Here is a 21,756-nt window from a genome sequence, read left to right as displayed (position 1 = left end):
GCCAAGATAATTACTTTGGTTTCTTGATTCCTTAATGAATCAACAATGCTCTAGATCTGATCTGATCGTTTGGTAGTCCCCAGATATCAACATCCTGTCACAGGCAAAGATCTCATGCAACCAGCAGAGTTTAAACGTCCGTTGCATTTGTTTTGACGAGAGTTGTATTTTTTTGTTTTCATTATGTAAGAGTCTTATAGAAAGACTATCTTTTTTGTTTTTATTGTAATGACTGATTATAATGAATACATCAATGAAGATATCAACTTTCTCCCCAAACAATCTGCTGACCATAGTAGGAGCCAACAGCTTCGCTACCGAAGCTGTCGTGCCGCAACCAGCGATCAAGATCCTGGTGAATGAAGAGGTTGAATATGAGTTCGACCAGCAAAAGTTTGAGGAATACTTATCCTCCTCCAGATCCACCTATCCTCGTAGATCCAAAAAAGTCCACTGGTCTTATGACATGAAGACCTGAGAAGATGATCTCCGCGTAGCCGCCGCTGTAGTTGTAAATCCCGACGTGTCGCCGATATCCGGCGAAGTTAGATTAGCGGATCTGAACTCCTCCTTGACTAAAGAGTCAGTTGTTGAAGGTGCGCCAACATTGTCAAAGAGGGCGCGCCAAAGACGGCATCAACATCTTGCGCGTGAACTTGCTACGGCTTTGGAGCCAATGGACGGGATCCGTTATGATGTGGATCTGAAATCTAGGCAGCGCCAAGAACAACAACGGCAATGGAGCAACCCCTCCACCAAAGCAGAAGAGAATGAATGAGTCTGCGTTAAAAGGACCCGCTCTACCCTTAAGAAGTGAATCCAGAAGCACCGCGCATTGCTTACGCACGCACGAGTCCTTGTGTGGAAAGCACAAGAAATGCAGAAGGAAGAGGCGGTCAGAAAATCGCCCAAACAGAAATAGGTTTAGATGCCAAAGGTCAAATCACCGCCTAAGGAAAAAATAGACAAAGTTACCATTCAACCTTCATTAACTCTGAATCCTACTCCCCTTGGTAGTGTGGACCTCACCAAATTCAGAGTTTCTCTGAAAGACCACCTTGGTCCTCTCCCTGAAGAACGAGGTAAAGCACCTGTTAAGGAGCGATTGGGACTGTTGGAAGGCTCCCAAATAACCATTCAGGCTGGGGGTCATACTAATCCCCCTAATAATAAGGGGAAAGCTCTTATGATCGACCGTATCAGATTGCAAGTCGAAGTACAAGAGCCCATTAGAGTTTCATGCTCACGAAGGCGTAAATCCGAACGAGTGACTCTTGGAGACGCTAATGAAGCGTCGTATCCCCAGAGGGAAATGTGTTCATCTAATGATGATGTTATACCTGGGAAGCCATGCCAACACATAATAGGTTGCTCCAGTCATCAGACTGATGAGTTGTACTATCAGGCGGCAAATACGAACAAGTCTCGGAAGAGAAATGTCCGAGAGATGAACTCTCATTGTCCGTGTGTGAAAATCATCAAGGAAGTGTTGTCAGAATGCAACTGCCACGAGACTACTCCCTGGAGGGTCTCGGTATTTGAACGAATCTCTACCAAAACATCCGAACCAAAGACGAGGCATTTTTGCAGAAGAAGGCCAATCGGCTTAGGTGACGAGTTCCCTCGAGTAACTATCAACATGGCCGACAAAGGTAAGTCCTCGCGATGCTTCAATCCTAAGCCTTTTGTAGAAGTATCTCAGTGCATGACTTAGCTACGGTCTAGAACTGTCAGACCTAGACCAAGGAGGTCACGGTCCTCCAACGACGAAACGTCAGATGCTTGCTCTGCGTTGGCTTCTGACGATATGACATCCAGTGCAGGGCAATCTTATGAATCATTCATGATTAATGCTGAACAAATGGCTAAAATTCTCGATGATGCTTTAGCCAAGCAGAAAGAGAATTTTAAATTGAAGATGGAAATGGCTATGTAGGAGATGAGAGACATGCACAACCAACAAATTGCGGCGCTGACGAATCAGTAGGGAGAGACTAGCCGTTATAATAATCCTAACCAAGCTGATAGCAATCGAGAAGCGGATGAGAATGCCAACATGGACACCCCCCCCTTTGACAACAATACTGGGGGTGGTCCCTCGGATGATAACAATACGAAGGAGGACCATGTTACTTCTCCCCGAAATCACTCGAAGAAAAATACGAATGAGGATAAGAAGATGAGGGACTTAGAGAGCAAAATCAATGCGTTGATGAGCGCTCAAGAAGTAAAGAAGTTCAGGATACCCTGTCCTTACCCGAGAGAGTGGGAATCAATCTCATACCCGATAAAGTTAATTTGATCAACTTCACACCGTTTGACGGAAAGGGTTCCCCTACTCAGTACTTAATATACTTCAAGTCTCATTTAGGAATAATCTCCGGTAATGAGCCCTTGATGGTATGGTCATTTGTTGGCACTCTTTGCGGAGCAGCCTTTGATTGGTATCGTCGTCTTAATCTGGGAAGTATCAGCAGTTGAGTAGGGAGAGACTAGCCGTTATAATAATCCTAACCAAGCTGATAGCAATCGAGAAGCGGATGAGAATGCCAACATGGACACCCCCCCCTTTGACAACAATACTGGGGGTGGTCCCTCGGATGATAACAATACGAAGGAGGACCATGTTACTTCTCCCCGAAATCACTCGAAGAAAAATACGAATGAGGATAAGAAGATGAGGGACTTAGAGAGCAAAATCAATGCGTTGATGAGCGCTCAAGAAGTAAAGAAGTTCAGGATACCCTGTCCTTACCCGAGAGAGTGGGAATCAATCTCATACCCGATAAAGTTAATTTGATCAACTTCACACCGTTTGACGGAAAGGGTTCCCCTACTCAGTACTTAATATACTTCAAGTCTCATTTAGGAATAATCTCCGGTAATGAGCCCTTGATGGTATGGTCATTTGTTGGCACTCTTTGCGGAGCAGCCTTTGATTGGTATCGTCGTCTTAATCTGGGAAGTATCAGCAGTTGGGACGACATGAAAGACATGTTCCTCACAAATTTCTTCGATGACGACACTGAAGTTTCAATCGAAACGTTATTCGATGAGAAGCAAAAGGACGGAGAGTTGGTTGAAAATTTCGTCAAATGATTCCAGAACAAAGCTATGAATTATAGAGATCTGGTCAGTGAGGACTTCATCCTGGAAACCTGTCACAACAATCTTTCTCTGGATATCCTTGAAGCTATAGGAATGGCGCCATCCAAGACTTGGAAGGATTTGAAGGTCTGAGGAGAACGAGCCGAACGCTTCCTCAAAAGGAAGAAGGCCGAAAGAGGTCAGACAGCGACCGCAACCACAACAACAGTAGCAAAAGGTACCTCAGCAGTCACGGTGGCACCAACAACCTCAGAAATAGAAGACTTCAAAACCAAAATTCCTAAAGGTTTACTCTTTTAAAGAAGACGAAGTCCCCGGTATTTTCAAATACCTCATAGAGAACAACAAGATTAAGTTGCCTCTGATCCAAGATCAGGAAGACGCTAAAAGGGTTAATGACCCAAAATACTGCACATTCCACAGAGCGAATCACCACCCTACCAAGTCATGCTATGCCCTTAAAGACAAAATCCAAGCTTTGATCAACGTTGGGGTCATTACTATGAAACAGTCTAAGGAAAAGAAAGTGGGTGCGAACATAGTATTAATCAGCTTCGGGTCTGTTCCTTTAAATTGGTTTTAGCTCGAAAATATAATGAACGTAGAAGTGAAGACTGTCAATGTCGATCCTCACGAACAATGCCAGAAAGGACTTGTGCCACACACAGCCCCAAATGGTGAGATTCTCTGGGTCCATTCCGATCTAATTGAAGATGAACAGTGGGCCGGATCGTCATCTAAGAAGAAGTCAAAAGGGAGAGGAAAATCTTGTTTCGGAGCCTCGACTATCCCAGAAAAAGAGGATGAGGAAATTCTGACCTTCCCGCTCTCTGATGATGAGCAAGAAGTCTTTGCGACCAATGGAGAACCGGTCTTTGCTACCCGGAGTGGAAACGAATACCATTTCAAGTATCTGACCGCCTCCGAGCTGTTAGCTAAGCAGGGGGTAACCAAAACTATTCCCTCCAAGATATAAGCAGAAATAGGAGTGGTCACAATTCCCCCGGCACTTGTTGATAGAACTCAGCAAAAGCTAAAGGAGAAAGAACCCTTACACTAAGAGGATCAGAACCCAAAGTAGTCTCGATTCAATCAACCGATTGGGAGAGATAAACCGGGGAGCTCGAACACTCCGCATCACTTCGACATTATAACGCAGTTAGACAATATATTAGCTAGAATAACTCTATATTAGGTGCTACGTCTTTTGAAAAACATGAGGAAGCATTGAAAGAAGCCTTGGCAAATTCTGACGTTTTCCTGACTCAGATCAAGCCATCCTCTGAAGAACCAGAGCTGTCAGTCCAACATTGCAACCTCACGACACACCACTTTTCCTATATTTCTTTCACCAAGGAGGATATGTTGACAAAGAATTCAAAGCATGACCAGCCCTTATACTTCACCGGGTACATTAGCTCCAGTGTTGTCAACTGGATCCAAGTCGATCCGAGTTCCGTTGTTAGCATCATGCTACTCCGATTGATGTATAATCTCAGAATACTGGCCAGTAAGCTAGCCTCTATAGACACTATGATCTACAGATTCAATACCAGTGGGTCCAGGCCACTAGGTAAAATCCGAGTAAAGTGCTAGATTGGAGACTTGAAGTCGGAAGTCACATGTTATGTGATCAATGTAGAGACTTCCTATAACTTACTGTTGGGTCGACCATGGATCCATGGTAACATTAAGGGTTTGATACCGAAGTTCCTAAATATATAGACACTAAATATATAGACACTAATAATGAGGTCAAGACGGTGGTCGCGGATAAGCAACCGTTTAAGGGGTTGGAAAATTATTTTACTGACTCCCTTCTCTTCGGGGCTGAATCCGATACTTAACCATCGGTCTAAGGTACGGATAGCAGAGAAGAAGCTGATACCGAAGCTGGGTTTGATTACAACGATGGTTTTTTACTTAGTGACATTGTACCTATTGTAATCAATCTTGATGATTTAGAGTACTCATTGTGTCTTGATAACATCATGAAGGGGTTATATGATGACCCCGACTTGTATATGCCACTTCAATCATATTACATGACGAAGAAGCATGTTCAGCATTCGTTCGGAATGACACTTGTTGTCCCCGCAAAGGCAGGGGGTGAAAAGGAAGTTGTTTATGGTAAAGGGAAGGAGTTTTTAGTACTAGATCATTTCTTGAGAGAAGAGGACGATGATGATAAACCAGCTCCTCATTTATTCAGATATGATACAAAAGCACGAAACCTCATGGAGAGGGTCTTTGTTTCAGTCGAGGTCCGTGAGTTCCACCTCGTATGGCTTATGTACCAAAAGGAAAACCTGATAATTATTATATCTACAGAAGAGGTTTAGGCTATATCTCCTCATCCGATGACGAGTGCTGCTGGCAAGTCATCAATCAAATAGCTAATAAGGGTAAAGACGAATATTCTTCCGATTCTTCAGCCTGGGATTCTGATGCTAGTCTTGGGGAAATGTTCAAAAGACTGATGTCGAACATGAATATAATTGACTACGTCACCATCGAAGAAGACGATCAAATACCGACTTAGGAAGTCCCTTAGGTTCATCACCTGAATATGTAGTACGGTGATAGATTCGAACAAAGGAAACCCCCTACCAAGGACCAAGTAATCCAAGTGAATATGGGTGACGAAGATAATCCAAAATTAATATTCATTAGCGACAGTCTCCCGCCAAATGAGAAAGAAGAGCTAATTACCCTCATTAGAGAGTACATCGATGTTTTTGTTTGGAACTACGAGGATATGCCAGGGCTCGATCCCAATGTGGTAATGCATCGCCTTAACATTAAGCCAAATGTCAAACACGTCAAACAACAGTAAAGACAGTTTCATCCGCAAATGATGGAAGCGATCAAGTCTGAAGTTAAAGAGCTTGTTGACTCGGGTTTCATCAGGGAGGAACCCTGAGTAGCTTTCTAATATTATCCAAGTCCTTAAGAAGAACAGAAAGATAAAGATCTGCATCAATTTTAGAGATCTTAGCACGGCATGCCTGAAGGACGACTTCCCTCTTCCCATCATAGATGTTATCATTGACAACACATGTGGATTCGAGAGAATGTCTTTCATGGACGGATTTTCTGGCTACAATCAAATAAAGATGCATCTAGATGATAAGAAGTATACTGCATTCATAACACCCCTCGGTATCTTCTGTTACACAGTTATGTCCTTTGGCTTGAATAACGCAGGTGCCACATATCAAAGAGCCATGTCAAAGATTTTTCAGGAGCATCTCTGGAAGACCGTTGAATGCTATATGGACGATCTAGTTGTGAAGATCCGTAACAAGAATGATCACATCAAAGACTTGAAGACGATGTATGACCTAATGCGGACTCATCAACTGAAGATGAATCCTACGAAATCTTTCCTCGGAATGTCTAGCGGCAAATTCCTTGGATTCGTTGTCACTACCAAGGGTATTCATATTGACCCCGATAAGGTGAAGGCAATTAATGAATTGCAACCCCCGAGAAACATTAAAGAACTTAGAGGTTTATAAGGACGGTTAGTATACATCCGTCGGTTTATTTTGAAGCTTTCAGGAAAGTGTCAGCCATTCTCCAGACTCACAAAGAAAGGTGTATCATTCATATGGGATGACGTTTGTCAAAAATCATTTGAAGATATTAAAGAATATCTCTCGAAACCCCCTGTACTCGTTGCACCAAAATCAGGCAAACCGTTCTTGATTTATATCAAAGAGACGAGCCACTCGTTATATGCATTACTTGCAAAAGACGATGACAACGATCACGAACAGGCTGTATATTACCTAAGCCAGACCCTTGTGGGTGCCGAATCCCGGTATCTAATGATTGAGAGGGACTGTCTCGCCTTGGTGTTCACAATTCAAAAGATGCAGCATTACTTAGTTGGACAGACTATTTATGTCATCTCCAACGTTAACCCAGTCCGAGTATTCATGACACAGTTAGCTTTCATGAATTGGTGGTTAGCAAAATAGGCCATGCTTCTGTCCCAGTATGATCTGCACTTTAAACAACAGAAATAAGTCAAAGGACAAGCTATTTATGATCTTCTGGCAGCTGACCCAACTACGGATACCGCCGAGGTATACGACGATCTGCAAGATGAAACCCACAAAGCTAACGTAACTTCTCATCAACATGTATGGCATTTGTACTTCGATGGTGCTTCTTGAGCAACTAATGTAGCAAGTGCTCCTGGATGTTCTAAGATATCCTCCGGAGTCAGAGTTGTCTAGTTTCCCCGGGAAAACATGTGATGCCTCGAGCCTACTCACTGACCGAGCCGTTCTCATATAACGTAGCTGAGTATAACGCGCTGCTTATTGGACTCAGCTTCGCTAAAGAGTTGGGGGTCGAGTACCTTGAAGCTTTCAGTAACTCTTAACTGGTAGTTAAACAAGTTCAAGGGGAGTATGAGATCAAAAAATAGGATTTGATACCATACCATAGGATGGCTGTTGAGATGGCATAATCGTTTGAAGGATTCTTCATTTAATACATTGCACACTTACAGAATGCCTACGCGGATGCATTATAAGTATTAGCAGTATCTCTGGCACAGCCTCCCGAAACGGAACAATTCGTTACGGTGAGAACTCACCAGCTCTTCGTACCAATCTATAATGTAGACGACGGAGAAGAAGATATTAAAGAAGTGCATTCAACCTAAGTTGAGTTCGAATCCCGAGACTGGTGTTTCCCTATCATAGACTACGTCTTACATGGGATTTTACCAGAAGACATGAAGGAAAGAGACTCAATCCGACGGAGAGCACCGAGATTCTACTATAACACAGAGAGTCGAACGCTATATCGTTGGGGGTACGATGGTTTACTACTACGTTGCCTATCGACTAAAGAGGCAGAAGAAGTCCTTAAGGAGACGCACGAAGGGGTTTGTGGGGCACACCAACTTGGCCCTAAAATTTACGATTGCATCAGAAGGATGGGATATTTTTAGCCCACCATGATCAAAGATACAGTCGCATATGCCTGAAAATGTCACGCGTGTCAAGTGCACGTAAATTATATGCACCAACCCCCAGATCATCTACACCCTTCGGCTACATCATGGCCTTTCAAAACTTGGGGAATGGACGTCGTGGGTTCTATTTTTCCCCCGTCAGTCAAAGGCGACCGATTCATCCTGGCAATTGCCGATTACTTCTTCAAATGGACTGAAGCGATTTCGCTCAGAGAAGTTAAGACGAGCAACATCGTTGCTTTCATCAAACATAATATTATCTATCGGTATGGTGTCCCAAGACGAATCATACATGATAACGATCCTCAGTTTGTTAGTAATGCCTTCATTAAATTTTGCGAGAAGTTTAAAATTCAAGACGTCTTGTCGACGGCTTACAATCCTACAGCGAACGGATTAGCCGAAGCCTTTAACAAGACTATCATAAAACTTTTGTCAAAACTCGTGAAGACTAATAAACGAGATTGGGATGATAAACTCGGTGAATCTCTATGGGCCTATCGCACCACAGTTCGCACGCCTATTGGAGCAACCCCGTATTCTCTAGTGTATGGGAGTGAAGCAATTCTTCCATTAGAAATTCAAATTCCATCTCTTCGGATCGATTTTACAACGGAGATGATAACCGAAGAGCAACATCAGAAATGTCTCGAAGAACTAGAGATGCTTGATGAAAAGCGCTTGGAAGCCCAACAACACATTAAATTATATCAATCCAGAATTTCTCAAGCTTTTGATAAAAAGGTTCGACAACGGAGTTTTAGAGAAGAGGACTTGGTATTAGCTATTCGATGACCAATGATCCTCAATTGCAAGAAGAAAGGCAAGTTTGAACCCAAATTAGAAGGACCATTTGTGGTAGAGATAGTCTATTCGAACGGCGCATATTGCCTTATCACAAAGGAAGGCGCCCGACTTATGATGCTGATAAATGAGAAATTCTTAAAAAAATACTACCCTTAGTACATTCAAGATAACCCATGTATTGGGAAGTTCCCGGAAGAATACTACGTGTAGTATTCTTAGGGATAACCCAGTTACTATAAAAGTGATAGACAATAGATCCACACTTGGACTATGAATGTTTTCAAAGCAGGAACTTATTTTATTGTTGATATTGGATTCACCAACTCTCATGAATTCTTTTGCTGAGATGAGATTCGAACATTTTAACAGATCAATCTTTCCTCACAAAATCCTCCACTGATCAATTCAATTAACGAGGGGTCCACAAAAATTTCTATCTACCAATCTTTGATGTCTTTCAAACTTGACATGTTAAGTCTTGATCACTTAACATAAAAATCTTTCATCGAGTGGCTAGTACAAATCAGCATTTTCATTGCTATCTGTATTACACTCCCACTACTTTCTTGGTCAAACCTATAAAAGTTAGGGCCAAAGCCAAAATTCCCTCTCGATTCCTTCCATAAACGAGAGGTCCACTTTCAATTTGAGCAATCTAACCCTACTTGGTCAAACCTGTAGATAGTTAGGGCCAAGATCAGATTACCCCTTTTGATAAACGAGAGATTTCCACCTTTTCGATTTCAGCCAAACCTATAAAAGTTTGGGCCGAAAACAAAATTTTACCACAATAAATGAGGGATCATTTTCTTGGATCGAGTAACCAATCCTATAAAAGTCAGGGTTGGATCTTTCCGATTCTCGGAGTGGAGATCCCACTCCTAGTTTCACCTTTACTAATTCTGGGGTGGAGATCCCACCTCGAGTTTCCTTTGCAACTGGAGATAGAATATAAAATTCTTGCTCTTTAGTTTTGGGAGATAGAATATAAAATTCTTTCTCTCCCGATTTGGATTCGTCTTTACCATAAACAGGACCTGGGGACAGAATATAAAATTCTTCCTCAACAGCATCGGGTTTGTCCTCTACCCTAAGAAAAGACAAAATTCCTGACTTCAAATCCGTGCACTTCATACACGGGGGATTTTATCTCGATCCCTAATTAGAGATAAGCCTACGTCTAACACACGTTGCAGGTTCAGTCTTTCGCTGATTGAAAAAGATACCAGAATTCAAGTCTGGAGACTTTTATCCCGAAGCCTAAGTGGGGATAAGTAAGCACCTAACACGCGTTGTCGGGTAATCTATTCCCGTGAGAAAGATGAAGTCTATGTATTTAACGTCGTAGCACTAAAAGAGTTAACTCTTTTAGCACAACGTTACATGCAGAACGGATTTAAACAAGTCGCATGCTAGCTCGACTCAAACGGTAGTCGGTAAAGGCTCATCAAACCCGTTGATGGCTGAGGGTTTGCCAAAAAGCCTATGAGAACCCCGCAAGGGATGAGTAAGTCTATGTATTCAAAAATCATAGCGCTAAGTCTAAAAGAATTCATTCTTTTAGCACTACGTCACATGCAGAACGGATTTGAACAATCTACATGCTAGCCCGATTCAAACGTTAATCGGTAAAGGCAAGCCAAATCCGTTAATGGCTGAGGGTTTGCCAAAAATCCTATAAATATTATGGTTATTCATCCTAGATTGGTTAATAATCATAATAAAGAGAAGAGTGAGCTAAATAAAAGATTTTATTTCATTAATAAAGTCAAAATGGAGGAACAATCGCTCCGAGTATAATCCGCGGCTGAGGATCCGATGTTCCAGCATAGAAAGATCTTCGGTAAAACTTTGCTTGAGTTTAGACTACAATTCAACTCGAATGAAATCGTCAGATGTATCCAGTACCTTCATGGCTACACTCCTCAACTTAGCCAACTTCTTTTCTATAGGCTCCAGCTTCTCTAATGTCTGTCGTCGAGAGTCTTCAGCATTGGCTTAATTTTCCTTAAGAATAGCGCGAGATTCTTTAGTATACTTCAAGGCCTTCTTAAGTTCAACTATCTCCTCGTCGATCGAAGCTAGAGAGCTAAGTAAATCAGCCTTAGCCTTGTCCTTCCTCAAGAGATTAGCCCTCATCTGCATAACAGAGCTCTCCTGTGACTGAAGATCATGTCCAATGGATACTCTGGAGTCATGCTACTGCTTCAACTCAGATTCAAACTAAGTAGCAACAAAAGAGGAAACACCTCTAGTCTTATGTTCCCCTAACTCTTGGGATTCGCGCTCCAGTATGGCAAGATCCATAACAAGGGAATCAACTAGCTTAGGGTATCCCTCCTCTCTAATCATCATCATATGGCGGTCAAGTGATTGTCTATACTGATCAAAACGGAATCCATGATGAACGATCCTCTTGACCATCTTACCCAAGAAGGTAAGGAAACTCTCAATATCTATCCGGAACATGTCTGTGCCCGGATCAATATTAGATAATAAAGCCATAATGCGCTCATATGGAAATGGTGAAAACCCTAAAAATAATCATATGAAGAGGTAAGAAACCATAAAATATTGTGGGGAAATTTAGAACAAATTACGAGCTTACCAGTGCCGACAGAGGTTCCTTCAGTTTGATGTCTTGTAGCAGGCTCCACTAATCTAGTCTCGGGAGGCTCGGGAATGATAGCAGGCGCGACTATCGATAGTATATCGACTCCTCTAGGAGATCTTGTAATGCCCAGAGGGTTTGGGGGAACAACAACCTGAAGATGAGAATCGAACGACGTACTCATGGCCATACTTCCCTCCAGTGGGGAAGAGACAGAACCCTCAGGCAGACTAAAGATACCAGGAATCATAGTAGTATCAGTTCTAGTGGCTGGTGTTACGATTACAACTCTTTGCCAGTCCAATAGAGATTTCGACAAATGAAGAGAATGATGATGTAGAGGATTACATGCGTATCTGCGGATAAACCACCCTCAGGCAGACTGGAGATATCAGGAATAGTAGTAGTATCATTCCTAGTGGTTGGTCCTACGATTACAACTCTTTGCCAGTCAAATAGAGATTTTGACAAATGAAGAGAATGATGATGCAGAGGATTACATGCGTACCTACGAATAAACCACCCTCAGGAAGACTGGAGATACCAGGAATCATAGTAGTATCAGTCCTAGTGGCTGGTCGTGCGATTATAACTCTTTGTCAGTCAAATAGAGATTTCAACAAATAAAGAAAATTACAATATCGAAGATTAGATGCATACCTGTAGATGAACCACCTTCAACGGATGGTCCTGCAGCCTCTCTGGTAGCCTGCTCTACAAACATCTCAACGAGTAACCTAGTATCGGATCTCGAGAAACTCGGCGCTGAAACATACATGTGCTCACTAATCCCCTGAGATCCATGCCATGAAAAGTCTCATCCTCTATTGGTCTCTCTAGCGCAGTATCTGCATGAGAATTTAAGTATTGGATATATAAAAAGAATCTAAAAGTTCATGATAGAGACCTATGGACTCACTTGTGGTAGGGGCGGGAAGCTCATCTACCCCGATATTTATGCCCGCATTCTTTATTTTGTCTAAAAGAGAATGAAGTGTGGAAGTGATTAAAGGGGGAACTAATCCCAAATTGCCTAACTCCTTTAACTACCACTCGAATGGTGTATTACCGATGTTAGATATACCTAGGCATAAAATACTCAGCTCAACAGTATTATCCTATTTAGCATCACGGTTTGCTCCAACATATGTAGGCTCATCACGAATGGCATCGCACATTTGTTGCACAAAGCTCGGGCTATCTAAATGGCAAAGATCAGAGAATACAGAGTCGCGCGGAAGTTCACCACCACCATGGCTTCCTGAAACACGGAACATGATTAGGTTCAGGGATTCCAGAAGAGCACCATTTTAAGGTCAAGAAAATAATAGAACATTACCTTCCTCTCCACCAGCAGTTACAGTACCTCGTAACTATGCTTCGCGGGCACGCTGACCAATATGTGACTTTTGAGCGGTCTTCTTCCGCTTTAGGGGACAAACCTCTATAGGACTAGTAGGTCGCTCATGCGTAGATTTAGTACGCATCTCAACCTATGCAGGAGCCTCGGCGCTGGATCATGATCTCGAGTAACGAAAAATAAGAGGTTCATGCTCGTCAACCATCCTACCTGGAGTGACAAGAGTCATCTTATTAGGATAAGTAAATAAAACCTTTCGTTCCGGCTCTGGAGGAGCCGATCGAGATCTAGAGCATTGAGACCAACGAAGAAATGCCAGATCCATTAATTCCGAAAAGAAAGAGTCTGACAGACCTGTCTCAGATTCTTCCTCGTCAACTCTAATGTCGGTGTCCATATTCCTAAATTCTTCTTCAGAAGTCTCATCCTCATAATCAATAGGAAGGATCTCCTCATCATCCCTCATCATCCCTCATCGGGCTTTTGCTCTAACGAGAGGGTTTGACATGTTTCTTCCCTCGCTTCTTCGAAAGCCCAGCCTTATGAGCAGCTTTAATGGTAGTCTGAACTAAGTGCTCAGCCTCCAACTCTGAGAGGCTCTTCACATCTAGAAGCTCGTTGGTAGAAAGAAGCCATTTGTAGCTGAGAAAGGTAAGCGATGTCTTGCGTTTGGATGAAGGGTAAGCGAAATAGGAGCCGATAAAACCCGTCATAGTCCACAGCCATGCTCCAGCACCGTCAATAAGACCTCCTTCAGTCCTCAAGCCTCAGTTCAGGTTCCCAACATATAGTTGCTCATAACCGAAGTGACGAGCAAAGCAGCAAGGGAGATAGGGCTCTATGTGACAACGACCCTTCACCCGAAGAACGAGGTATCCAACATGAATGTTCACCAACCAATGGAAGCAACCAACATCAAGGGAGGTCCAACCGGCCCCCAGCTTCTTCTCGTCAATCTATACGTCATCATAGCGGCCTGAGAAGCGAGGAAAACACATGAAGAACTCCCAGTTCCTACAAACTTGAAGCTCTTGCTGTACATCAGTGAATGTCTTCGTGAACCACTTACTCCCCTCTAACAACTACAGAAAAGGGACAGAGGCATCGGCAGTACTAGGCACCGACATCAAATCAGGACGGTGAAGGGCAAGCCATGCCATCAAGTACATATATGGAATCTCAACCTTTACTAAGAGGATCTCGGTCGATGGTTCAGAACCCACATGTGTAAAACCATCGACCAAATACCTAAGCCCACAATGAATGCCGGAAACCATCGCCAGAAGCAGAGAAAGATCCTTCCTATGAGCTAACTGAACGGCGGGGAGGAGGACCTCAATAGGCAAAGCATTAGAGAACTAGTATGGAACAACACACTTCTTCAACAAGAGGGCGAGATAGCCCGCCAGGAGGGTCTTAGGCCGAATAGGCTTCCGTGCATGACAAAGGAATGTCCGAAATTTGGTCCCCACCAGAAAGGAACCCTCCACACCAACGGTAGTGAATGAATAAGTGTCAGCCCTCTCAATTAAATCATTAATGGCAAAAGGTGTCAAAGGGGCCAATTCACAAATAGTCTCGCCCGAATTGCTCTCCAAGTGCTGAAATAAATAATAAGCAAACTGCTTCAAGCCGACCTGCTTCTTCCTCTTCGCCAGAGAACTCACCCTGACAAAGGATGTATAATAATGTCATGTGAGGTCCTAGAGCATGTCATACATGTCAGAGGAATCTCTCTTTAGCTGTCCTAACTACAGGTTAGAGGGAAAGTACTCTTGATATGGACAATCTTCCATCGAAAGACCAGAAACCTTGTGCATCTCATGGAGAGCTAACCTCAACTCTCCACTGTAAGTCAGAAAAGTGTTACTATCAGGGTTACAAAACTCTAGCAATGCTAAGAAATGACAGCTGCTGACCGGGAGTCTATACATAGTAGCTCGTATAGGTGCATACAATCCGTTGTGCTTCAGCTCTCTCTCCCAACGTCCCAAGACGTAACTAGTCATACGAGTCCACCACTTCTTAGGCGGCGAGGAGGACCAATAGAAACATCTGAATTCCTTCAGGGGTAATCTCCTCCCAAGCCTAGTCAGACGATTCCTCACAGTATGGGCGACTGATGACACATCGTCCGATGTGCTGTATCAAGTCCCAGAATCCCCGGTCGAAAGCCGCAAATATAATTATACCCATCAGAACCTGGGGTCTTATGATGGGAAATAAATCGATAATGAACTCGGTCATGGTTATCTATAAGATTCTAGGACATTTGTCGTCGCACAACCTGCGTCTCCAAATGAGCAAGAGGATACTGACGGGGAATAGAAGTAATGTATAAAAGGCTCCCACCATCATCATTCAACCAATGTTCATCATCAAGAGTCAACTTAGCCGGATCCTTAGTCCAGCTTCTCTAAAGACTTGGTAGAAACTGAATCTTCAGTAAAGGCAGCATTGGTAATCAGCTGGTGTAATGAACGACAGCGCCCGTCTTGTATCAATTGATGCACCTCCTCGGGATGATTCATTGAATTGAGGAGTCAGACCAATAGACTGCCTATCAACACTAGTAGTGAATGTATTCCTGTTGATACCAGTCATACCATGAGGTGGAAAACCTTCTGCGGGGAACTCAACTGCAGCAAAACAAACATGAAATCATAAAATTATTCATAAATTATACAAGGGTTGAATTCATCTCACAAGTTAGCGAGATAGAGTCATTCATTGGGTGATTGGCGAGAAGATTTCGAGTGTCCTACACAGGAAGTGCAGTATGCATCATCACGTAAACTACATGGTAATGTACCCTTGATCCACGAAGTGTAATACAACACGAAATCGTCCTAACATGCTGGAAGACGTGAATTGGCCAAGCAAAACACGTCTTTTGAAACCTCAATCCCCATGGAGAAGGACGTCGGTTCTTCCCGAATGACCAGTGAAGGGGCCAAACAAGGGCATGATAGAATCTGAAATCATCCTAAAACCTTAATCCCCGTGAAGGAGGACGTCGATTCTTCCCGAATGACCCGCAAAGGAGTCAAACGAGGATACAGAAAGCATAAAAGCTCACACAGCTATGGTACCCTCCCTCTCACTATGATGAGAAGATGAGCGACTCCTATGAAATCGTGGTCGGCGTGGAGACATGGTTAACCTGCAACGAAAATCAACGGATCAGGTACAATCATAAATCCAAGAACCCGAAAATTAAAAGAGAATTTTGAACTTTGACTAAAATCCTATAAATAAAAAGGGGTTTTGTAGTTGAAGTCTAATTAAACCTATGGGCTCTATGCATGCAAATAATTAGTTCAATTTGCATTTAAATCCTTCATGATCAACTTTGGCGTGAAATACCCAAAATACCCCTCATTTTCGATGCTCAAAGTTAGTCATGAACACCTATAAAATTTGGCCCAATTTGCGCATACACCTCTCAAATTTTTGGTCATGGGTATGTAGTCCAAACTCTTGAAATTTCAGCCCTTTTGCAAATAAGCCCCTCTACAATATTCGGTTACTTTTTGCAAATAAACCCCTCAACAATGTGTGGTCTTTTTACATAAAACACCCCTCAAAGTTTTGGCCAAATTGGCATACAATCCAAGTCCCAAAATTTTAGTCCACTTTTGCACAAAAGGCCCTCAAAATTTCAGCCCATTTTTGCACATAAGCCCCTCAAAATTTTGGCCTTTTTTAAAACCCATCATCAAGATTCAATTTTTTTCACAGAACCTAACTAATGAAAGCAAAAAGCTACAATATTTACATCCAAACTATAAACTTTTGGATCAAAAATCAAGTGTGCAATATAGAGGGGATGAAGAAAAGAGCTTACCCAAATCAAGAGCTTGAAAACCCAATCAATATAGAGGGGATGAAGAAAAGAGCTTACCCAAATCAAGAGCTTGAAAACCCAATTCAAAAGTCCAAATCTTGAGCTTAAAATTGAGAAAAGAGCTTACCCAAATCAAGAGCTTGAAAACCCAATTCAAAAGTCCAAATCTTGAGCTTAAAATTGCAATAAACCCTAGCTTTGAGAGGAGACAAATTTCGGCCAATAAGGAGAATAAAAATCCAAAATTCTTTTGAAGGGTTGAGGAGTTTTAAATGCAAGAGTCTTAATGGGTTAAGAGTTCTTGAAGAAAAGAAATAATGGGTTTTGGTAAGAGGAGGAAGATGGACGAGTTTTAAGGGGGAGGTAAGAGTACACAAGAGAACAAAACAACAAGGGGACAAATGAAAAAAAACAAAAAGAGGGACACCCAAGGGTGTCTCGGCCAAGACTGGGTGTCTCGGACCAGGCCAGGCCCTAGGTGCTTTTCATGATCTTATTTCGCCCATTTTTGCCGGTCATTAGTTATTCTGATGAAAATCAACATCAATCAACGCCGGTCAACGCGTTGCGATAAAAGTCAACGACGGGCAATCTAAAACCCTAAGGTTAACGTCGGTCAATGCGTAACCCTAGGTTAACGCCAGTCAACACATTGTGATGAAAAGTCAACGTCGGGCAATCCGAAATCCTAAGGTCAATGCCGATCAATGTGTAACCCTAGGTCAACGTCAGTCAACACGTGGTGATGAAAAGTCAACGTTAGGCGATCTGAAACACTAAGGTCAACACCGATCAACGCGTAACCCTAGGTTAATGTCAGTAAACGTGTTGTAATGAAAAGTCAACACCGGGCGATTCAAAACCCTAAGGTCAACACCGGTCAACGCGTAACCCTAGGTTAATGCCAGTCAATGTGTTGTGATAAAAAGTCAACGCCGAGTGATCTAAAACCCTAAGGTCAACGCCGATCAACGTGTAACCCTAGGTCAACGGTAGTCAACGCATTGTAATGAAAAGTCAACGTCGGGCGATCTAAAAGCCTAAGGTCAACGTCGGTCAACGCGTAACCCTAGGTCAATGCCAGTCAACGCGTTGTGATGAAAGGTCAATGCTAGTTAATGCGTTGCGATGAAAAGTCAACGCCAGGCGATATGAAACTCTAAGGTCAACGCCAGTCAACGCGCTATGATGAAAAGTCAACATCGGGCGATCCGAAATGCTAAGGTCGATGCCGATCAACGCGTAACCCTTGGTCAACACCAGTCAACGCGTTGCGATGAAAAGTCAACGTCGGTCAACGCGTTACCCTATGTCAATGCTAGTCAATGTGTTGTGATGAAAGTCAATGCCTGGTGATCTAAAACCATAAAGTCAACGTCGTTCAACGCGTAGGCCTAAGTCAATCAGTTCTAAGTCAACTTGATGACACAAGCTAAAATCAATTCACCAGTTTTTGATTCGAGACTTTGACGACGGCAAAACGATAAATGCAGCGCCGGAAGAATTTTTGCTATTCGTTAAAATATTGAATAGACTAAAATCGAGGGAGTCAAGAGTCAGAGCTAACAACATGTCCTTTTACACTGACTAAAGGTTAGACCAATTACATCCAAAGTATTTTAGGCTCCTCTATAAAAGAAACGAGACTGAAACACTTTGGATGGGGGTATCTCTAGGCATCAAAAATTTCCTATAGGTCCCCACACGCGGCTCGATATAGAGAGAAGATAATGAACATCCCTATCCGAGTCACAGAAGCTCATTTGATGATGATAAGCATATGAAATGAGTCAACGAACCATGCAAAGTAACGAAACTTCAGAATAACGAAAACACAAATGGATTGGGAGCTACGAGTCACTTACATAAGACGAAGTGCCCCTCGTGTCCTGTTTACTCCACATATGATTCATTCATGGAAGCTTGTAGATCTCCTCGTCGGTTTTCTGTCGCATTTTGAATCGTGTGATTCCGAGTTCGGATGATGAAAATATGGCGAAAATGGACAAAACGCGTAGTACAATGCTCTAGGCGTCAACGAGACAACAATAGGTGTCTCTTGGCCAAGCTTTGGCCGAGACACCAAGAGGTGTCTCAGCCAAGGCTTGGCCGAGACATCCACGGGTGTCCGTAGCCCCGAAAGTAGTTTTTAGCAGATTTAAGCTGTTTTTCGACTGTTAATCACCTGGATTTGTTTCAACTGATAAAATATCATCCAAGAATGTGGTTAAGTGGTTACAACTGAAGATAAGAGTGAATCGATCATTCTTATCCAAAAATAAAGATCCCAAAGCCTATAAATACAGTCCTAGGACCTTTATTTTTTTAGATCTGGAATTCTCGAGTGTTGGTGAAGCCCTGCTGGATTGCAGACTAATGGAGCACGAATTTCAGAAGAGAGGAGGAGATCTGATCGAGTTCGTCAGCATAAAGAAGAGGAGCTCGTCAGATCTACACTTCCCGATTTTTTGCCTTGAGATTGCCTCGTTGCGGTAATCTCGAGAAGATTGATTATCTCGCTATTGCCGAGATAATTGCTTCGGTTTCTTGATTCCTTAGTGAATCAACGAAGCTCCATATCTGATCTAATCATTTGATAGTCCACGGATATCAAGATCCCCATCATAGGCCAAGATCTCATGTAAGCAGCGGAGGATAAACGTCTGTTGCGTTTGTTTTGACGAGAGTTGTATTTTTTTTTGTTTTTATTGTATAAGAGTCTTATAAAAAGACTATCTTTTTTGTTTTTATTGTAACGACTGAAGTTGTAATGAATACATCAATGAAGATATCAACTTTCTCCCCAAACAGTATGATCATAGGATTTTTGGAAAACCCTCAGTCCTCTATGGATTTGACACGCCTTTACCGATTACCGTTTGAATCGGGCTAGCATGTAAATTATTAGAACCCGTTTCATACGTAACATTCCTCTAAGAGAATAAACTCTCTTAGACTTGATGCTATAATTTTGAATACATAGACTTTATTATTTTCACGGGAATGGATCACCCGACAATACGTGTTAGGCATAGACTTATCTTTATTTAGAGATCGAGATAAATTTCCCCAGATATGAATTCTGGTGTCCTTTTTATGGCGTATGACTAACCGGCATCATGTGTTAGATTCAGGCTTATCTCTATTTAGGGGTTGAGATAAATTTCTCAATGCATAAAAAACATGGATTGTGGTTATGGAAAGGTTGTGTCTTCCCTAGGGATAAATACGGACCCAATGCTGGAGAGGAAGAATTTTACATTCTATCTCCTACAAAAGAAACTCAAAGTGAGATATTTACTCTGAGGATCAACAAGATCTGGATGAACCTAACTTTTATAGGATTGGTTACCTGATCTAAAGACAAAATTTTCATTTATCAAGATAATGCTGGAGAGGGAGAATTTTATATTCTATCTCCAGTTGCAAAAGAAACTCAAAGTGGGATCTCCACTTCGAGAATCCGGAAAGGTGAAACTAACAGTGGGATCTCGACTCCAAGAATCAAAGAGATCTGGATAACCCTAACTTTTATATGATTGGTTATCCGATCTGAAGACAAATTTCTTATTTATCGAGATTAAATTCCAGCTTTGGTGTAAACTGTGGGATGGTTTAACTAAGTAGGGCCTTGAGACGATCCTAACTTTTATAGGTTTGATCGTTCAAATTGGGTGGGTGTCTTTCGTTTATTGAATGAAAAACTAATTTTGAAAGTGGATCTCTCATTCATTGAAGGAATCAAGAGAGCATTTTGTCTTTGATTCTAACTGTAGGATGGTTTGACTAAGAAATTATGGGAGTGGAGGTACAAATAATAGTGGGAATGTTGACTTATACAAATCACTTAGTGAAGGTCTTCAATGTCAAGTGACAGGGAGTTAACATGAAGAGGTTCGACTATCACCACAGATCATAAGATTAAGATTTTAAGTGTTATGTAAGGACTTTAATAGTGGGAGTGTTAAGTACACAGACATTGTGGGAGTTTGGATGGACTCAGCTGCCAGAATTTTGGTGGACCCGCTATAAGTTAACTTGATCAATGAGGGACTTTGCGAGGGAGGATCATGAATCAAGCACTCCACAGGTGCATCATGGGAGTTTCGTGAAGGAAGATTAGCCAAATAAGGTCATTGAATCTCATCTCAATGAAAGAGTGCTCAGAAAGTCACAATGAGAGGGTTTTAATCATCATGAAAATGATTAAATAGCCACAGTGGGAAGTTCTTAATCTTTTTTATTATGATTAAGAATGAATTATTCGAATGATTAGTCTCCATCCTAGATAATCAGCCGATCTTGGGTTATCCTTAAAAATACCATGGATAGCATTCTCCAGGAACTTTCCATTAAATAGGTTATCCCAAGCGTACTAGGGATAGTACTTCTTCAGGAACTTCCCATTTAATAGATTATCCCGAACGTACTAGAGATATTACTTCTTTAGGAACTTTCCATTTATTGACATCATAAGTTTGTCACCGTTTTGGGTTATCCTTAAAGCTCTGCTGTTAGACTTTCTTATCGAAAGCCTTGGAGATTCTGGATTGATAAAATTGAATTTGTTGTCGAGTTTCCAAGCGCTTTTCATCTAACATCTCAGGTTCTTAAGATGTTTTTGATGTTGTTTATCGGTCATCATCCCTGTTGCTAGAGAAATACGTAGGAATAGAATTTGAATCTCTAACGGGAGGATAGCTTCACACCCATATACCAAAGAATACTGGATTATCACAGTAGGCGTGCGGACTGTGGTGTGATAGGCCTAGAGAGTTTCGCTAAGTTTATCATCCCAGTCTCATTTGTTAGTCTTCACAAAATTCGACAAAATCTTTATGATTATCTTGTTGAATGCCTTAGCTAATCCGTTTGTAGTGGGATTGTATGCCGTTGACGAGATGTTTTCAATTCTAAACTTCCCATAGAATTTGATGAAAGCGTTACTGACAAACTGAGGGTCGTTGTCAAGCATGATTCACCTCGGAACACCATATCGATAGATAATGTGGTGTTTGATGAATGCG

The sequence above is a fragment of the Asparagus officinalis genome, chromosome 2 (assembly GCF_001876935.1).
Source record: "Asparagus officinalis chromosome 2, Aspof.V1, whole genome shotgun sequence".
In the NCBI taxonomy this organism is placed as follows: Eukaryota; Viridiplantae; Streptophyta; class Magnoliopsida; order Asparagales; family Asparagaceae; genus Asparagus; species Asparagus officinalis.
This window is presented reverse-complemented; position numbering follows the sequence as displayed.